Genomic DNA, 6,849 nt, shown 5'->3' on the forward strand with positions numbered 1-6,849 from the left:
TATCAACTCTTGGTTCACCTTGTCGTGAGGTAGAAGCTTCCACTTGGACGGACGAGGTACTCTCCTTTATCTCCGTTGGACGAATCTTTCCAATAGACAAGTCTTGGATTGCTTCCGAGGGATCTTTGTCTCCTACATCAATTGGCAATTGCTCTACTTGCGAGCCGTTAGATTCATCAAACTTCACATCTACCGTTTCTTCAACCTTTTGGGTGAAATTGTTGTAGACACGGTATGTGTGAGAGTTTGAGCCATAACCAAGTAGGAAACCTTCATGAGACTTAGGACCAAATTTAGAACGACGATGCTTATCAAGAATGTAGCACTTTGAGCCGAATACTCGAAAGTATCCAACTTGGGGTTTGTTACTAGTGAGGAGCTTGTATGCCATCTTGCCGAGTAGCTTGTGAAGATACAAGCGATTTGTTGCATGACAAGCTGTCTCAACTGCTTCCACCCAAAAGTGTTTTGGCGTCTTGTACTCATCAAGCATCGTTCTTGCCATCTCGATAAGTGTCCGGTTCTTCCTCTCAACGACTCCATTTTGTTGAGGTGTGTACGTAGCCAAGAACTCATGTGCAATCCCTTCTTCGTCAAGAAAGGTGTCCACATTTGCGTTCTTGAACTCCATTCCGTTGTCGCTCCAAACCTTCTTGCTCTTCACGTCAAATTGATTTTGGGCCTTCCTAGCAAAGTTTTTGAAGATCTTTTGGACCTGCGATTTGTCATCAAGAAAGAACACCCACGTAAATCTTGAAAAATCACCAACTATGACTAGACCAAATGAGTTACCACCGAGACTCTTGTAGGCATTTGGACCAAAGAGATCCATGTGAAGTAGCTCAAGTGGTCTTCTTGTGGTCATGATGTTCTTAGCGCGATGACTTCCTCCAACTGGTTTCCCTGCTTGACAAGCACTACAAAGTCTATCCTTGTCAAATATGACATCGTTAACGCCAAGGATATGATTTCCTTTAATGAGTTTGTCAAGGTTTCGCATGCCCACATGGCCTAGCCTTCTATGCCACAACCAGCCTTTAGAAGATTTAGCAATTAAGCAAGTTCTAGGTTGAGCCTTTTTAGTGAAGTCAACAATGTAAAGACCTCCTCTACGTATACCGGTAAAGACCATTTTATGATTATCTCTACGAAACACTTGGCAGTCTACTTCAGTAAATAGGACATTGAAACCGAAATCGGCAAGTCTAGATATTGAAAGTAAGTTGTAGCCAAGAGATTCAACGAGCATGACATTTTGTATGGGGCTATCATGTGATATGGCCACCTTACCAAGGCCAACCACCTTACCCTTTGAATTATCACCAAAAGTGACATACTTTCGAGGGTCGTCGTTTCCAGCAAGCTCACGGAACATGTCTTTATCTCTGGTCATATGATCAGTACATCCACTATCAAGGACCCATTCCTTTCCTCCAGCCATGTAGCCGCAAAGATTTGCCATAAGACCAAAGTGTCTCATCGCATCATCGAGATCATAGTTACTATCATCATCCTCATCATAGTATCCATATTCAACATCATTTTGTGATTGATCAATTCGTAGAGAGGGTAATTCATTAGACAAATGATCATCACAATGGTCACCTTTATGAATTCTAATAGCTTCAGATATGATATCGCTAATGATCCCAACATTTCCTATAGCACGCATGAGATTGGTAAGCTCAAATAGACAATCACCAAAGCTAGGATCACTAGAATTCATCTTTCTCAAAGCAACAGACTTATGGAGAATTTCATCTAAATTTTTCAAGGAATAATCTAGAAATCGTTCCTCAAGAAATTCCCATATAGTATAGGCACAATCAAGAGTAGGCAAACTAGCAATCAAATTTTTGGGCAATCCTCTTATGATAAGATTGATGGTTCTAACATTGTGAATCATGTCAAGATCCTCTTCGGGTGTGGGATGCAAGGGATCAATATGAGGTGCACAAGGGCTAGCAATGTACTTGTTCAAGTGATATTCATTGAAAATCTCAAGAATTTCATTTTTCCACTCATGAAAATATTCTCCATCAAGAATAGGCACTCTATGTCTAAGACTCCCCAAAGTAGACACATCCATCTTCCTCCAAAGGTGTTTAAACCAAGGCAATGGAGACCAAGACTCTGATACCAATTGAAAGGATCAAGAAGAGGTGTCTAGAGGGGGGGGGTGATTAGACACTAAGTACCAAAAGTTGTAGTTTTTAATTTCTTTAAGTTGAAGTGGAGTTTTGGCACAAGTTTAACAAACACAATACATACCAAGCAAGCATGCAAAGAGTATATGAGCAGCGGAAAGTAAAGCATGCAACTTGCAAGAATGTAAAGGGAAGGCTTTGGAGAATTCAAACGCAATTGGAGACACGGATGTTTTTGTCGTGGTTCCGATAGGTGGTGCTATCGTACATCCACGTTGATGGAGACTTCAACCCACGAAAGGTAATGGTTGCGCGAGTCCACGGAGGGCTCCACCCACGAAGGGTCCACGAAGAAGCAACCTTGTCTATCCCATCATGGCCATCGCCCACGAAGGACTTGCCTCACTAGCGGTAGATCTTCACGAAGTAGGCAATCTCCTTGCCCTTACAAACTCCTTGGTTCAACTCCACAATCTTGTCGGAGGCTCCCAAGTGACACCTAGCTAATCTAGGAGACACCACTCTCCAAGAAGTAACAAATGGTGTGTTGATGATGAACTCCTTGCTCTTGTGCTTCAAATGATAGTCTCCCCAACACTCAACTCTCTCTCACAGGATATGGATTTGATGGAAAGAAGATTTGAGTGGAAAGCAACTTGGGGAAGGCTAGAGATCAAGATTCATATGGTGGGAATGGAATATCTTGGCCTCAACACATGAGTGGGTGGTTCTCTCTCAGAAAATGTGTATTGGAAGTGTAGGTATGTTCTGATGGCTCTCTTCACGAATGAAGAGTGGGTGGAGGGGTTTATATAGCCTCCACACAAAAACTAACCGTTACACACAATTTACCAATCTCGGTGAGACCGAATTGAGAAACTCGGTCGGACCGATTTAGCAAACCTAGTGACCGTTAGGATTTTCGGTGGGACTGAGATGCAACTCGGTAGGACCGATATGGTTAGGGTTAGGGCATAACGTAATCTTGGTGAGACCGATTACACAAACTCGGTGGGACCGATTTTGGTAATAAGCTAACCAGAGAGTTGGTCAGGCAAACTTGGTGAGACCGATTACACAAACTCGGTGGGACCGATTTTGATAATAAGCTAACCAGAAAGTTTGCATTGTAATCTCGGTAGTACCAATTGCTCAATCTCGGTGGGACTGATTTTGGTAATGGACATACACAGAGAGAATACAATCCCATCTCGGTGAGAACGAGATCCCTATCGGTGAAACCGATTTGCCTAGGGTTTGTGTCAGTGGCTATGGCATCTGAACTCGGTGGCGCCGGATAGAAAGAATCGGTGGGGCTGAGTTTGACTTTTGATTTAGGTCATATGTGGATGTGGGAAGGTAGTTGAGGGTTTTGGAGCATATCACTAAGCACTATGAAGCAAGAACCTCATCAAGCAACACCTCATCCCCTCTTGATAGTATTGGCTTTTCCTATAGACTCAATGTGATCTTGGATCACTAAAATAGAAAATGTAGAGTCTTGATCTTGAAGCTTGAGCTAATCCTTTGTCCTTAGCATCTTGAAGGGGTTCCACATCCTTTAGTCCATGCCACTTAATTTGTTGAACTTGTCTGAAACATACTAGGTAAAAGTATTAGTCCAACAAGAGATACGTTGTCATCAATTATCAAAATCACCCAGGGAGCACTTGTGCTTTCAGTTCCGAGGCCATATCTGCATATGCTAGGCTCGTCAAGTTTAACCCGAGTATTCTGTGTGTGCAAAAATTTCTTACACCCGTTGTAGATGAACATTGAGCTTATCACCCCCGATCATCACGTGGTGTCTCGGCATGAAGAACTTTGGCAACGATGCATAATCAGGGAGAACACTTTTACCTTGAAATTTAGTGAGAGATCATCTTATAATGCTACCGTCAAACAAAGCAAAATAAGATGCATAAAGGATAAACATCACATGCAATCAATATAAGTGATATGATATGGCCATCATCATCTTGTGCCTTTGATCTCCATCTCCAAAGCACCGCCATGATCACCATCGTCACCGGCACGACACCTTGATCTCCATCGTAGCATCGTTGTTGTCTCGCCAACTATTGCTTCTACGACTATCGCTACCGCTTAGTGATAAAGTAAAGCAATTACAGGGCGATTGCATTGCATACAATAAAGCGACAACCATATGGCTCCTGCCAGTTGCCGATAACTCCGTTACAAAACATGATCATCTCATACAATAAATATAGCATCATGTCTTGACCATATCACATCACAACATGCCCTGCAAAAACAAGTTAGACATCCTCTACTTTGTTGTTGCTAGTTTTATGTGGCTGCTACGGGCTGAGCAAGAACCGTTCTTACCTACGCATCAAAACCACAATGATAGTTCGTCAAGTTAGTGTCATTTTAACCTTCTCAAGGACCGGGCGTAGCCACACTCGATTCAACTAAAGTTGGAGAAACTGACGCCCGCCAGCCACCTGTGTGCAAAGCACGTCGGTAGAACCAGTCTCGCGTAAGCGTATGTGTAATGTCGGTCCGGTCCGCTTCATCCAACAATACCGCTGAACCAAAGTATGACATGATGGTAAGCAGTATGACTTGTATCGCCCACAACTCACTTGTGTTCTACTCGTGCATATAACATCTACGCATAAACCTGGCTCGGATGCCACTGTTGGGGAACATAGTAATTTCAAAAAAATTCCTACGCACACGCAAGATCATGGTGATGCATAGCAATGAGAGGGGAGAGTGTCATCCACGTACCCTCGTAGACCGTTAAGAGGAAGTGTTATGACAACGTGGTTGACGTAGTCGTACGTCTTCACGATCGACCGATCCTTAGTACCGAACGTACAGCACCTCCGTGTTCAGCACACGTTCAGCTCGGTGACGTCCCGCGAACTCATGATCTAGTAGAGCTCGAAGGAGAGTTTCGTCAGCATGACGGCGTGGTGATGATGTTGGTGAAGCTACCGTCGCAGGGCTTCGCCTAAGCACCGCTACAGTATGACCGAGGTGGATTATGATGGAGGGGGCACTGCGCACGGCCGAGAGAGATCAATGATCAACTTGTGTGTCTTTGGGGTGCCCCCTGCCCCTGTATATAAAGGAGCTAGGGGGGAGGCGGCCGGCCAGGAGGAGGGCGCGCCAAGGGGGGAGTCCTACTCCCACCTAGAGTAGGACTCCTCCTTTCCTAGTAGGAGTAGGAGAAGGGGAAAGGGAAGGAGAGAGGAGGAAGGAAAGGGGGCGCCCCCCCTCCTTGTCCAATTCGGACTAGAGGGGGAGGGGGCGCGCGGCCTGCCCTGGCCGCCCCTCCTCTTCTCCACTAAGGCCCAATAGGCCCATTACATCCCCCGGGGGGTTCCGGTAATCCCTCGGTACTCCGGTATATGTCCGAAACCTCCCGAAACACTTCTAGTGTCCGAACATAGTCGTCCAATATATCGATCTTTACGTCTCGACCATTTCGAGACTCCTCATCATGTCCGTGATCATATCCAAGACTCCGAACTACCTTCGATACATCAAAACACAAAAACTCATAATACCGATCGTCACAGAACTTTAAGCGTGCGGACCCTACGGGTTCGAGAACTATGTAGACATGACCGAGACACGTTTCCGGTCAATAACCAATAGCGGAACCTGGATGCTCATATTGGTTCCTACATATTCTACGAAGATCTTTATCGGTCAAACCGCATAACAACATACGTTGTTCCTTTTGTCATCGGTATGTTACTTGCCCGAGATTCGATCGTCGGTATCTCAATACCTTGCTCAATCTCGTTACCGGCAAGTCTCTTTACTCATTTCATAGTGCATCATCACGTAACTAACTTATTAGTCACATTGCTTGCAAGGCTTATAGTGATGTGCATTACCGAGAGGGCCCAGAGATACCTCTCCGACAATCGGAGTGACAAATCCTATTCTTGATCTATGCCAACTCAACAAGTACCATCGGAGACACCTGTAGAGCACCTTTATAATCATCTAGTTACGTTGTGACGTTTGGTAGCACACAAAGTGTTCCTCCGGTAATCAGGAGTTGCATAATCTCATAATCATAGGAACATGTATAAGTCATGAAGAAAGCAATAGCAGTAAACTAAAACAATGAAGTGCTAAGCTAACAAAATGTGTCAAGTCAATCACATCATTCTACTAATGATGTGATCCCGTTAATCAAATGACAACTCATGTCTATGGTTAGGAAACTCAATCATCTTTGATCAACGAGCTAGTCAAGTACAGGCATACTAGTGACACTATGTTTGTCTATGTATTCACACATGTATTATGTTTCCCGTTAATACAATTCTAGCATGAATAATAAACATTTATCATGATATGAGAAAATAAATAATAACTTTATTATTGCTTCTAGGGTATATTTCCTTCAGGTTATTTATGCCAATAGATAATTAGAAGCATGGATTTTTTTTCATTAGTTAGATAATTAATTAATCTGGTTGTCAGTGAATTAGGCATGCAGAGAATTATGTAGGCTGTTAAATATTTGTATACCAATAAATTAGTAAACAAGCAGCTAATCACGCCGAATCGTTTTGAAAAGGCGTTCGAGGGCAATTACGATCAACAGGTTCTCAGGACATGGCCAAGCTCCGCTTGCCAACATGGACAATGGCACATTTCAGTGAAATATGCGAAATTGGGGTTTAAAATATTTTTAACCCCGAAATTT

This window comes from Triticum aestivum, chromosome 4A, assembly GCF_018294505.1.
Source record: "Triticum aestivum cultivar Chinese Spring chromosome 4A, IWGSC CS RefSeq v2.1, whole genome shotgun sequence".
Taxonomy (NCBI): Eukaryota; Viridiplantae; Streptophyta; class Magnoliopsida; order Poales; family Poaceae; genus Triticum; species Triticum aestivum.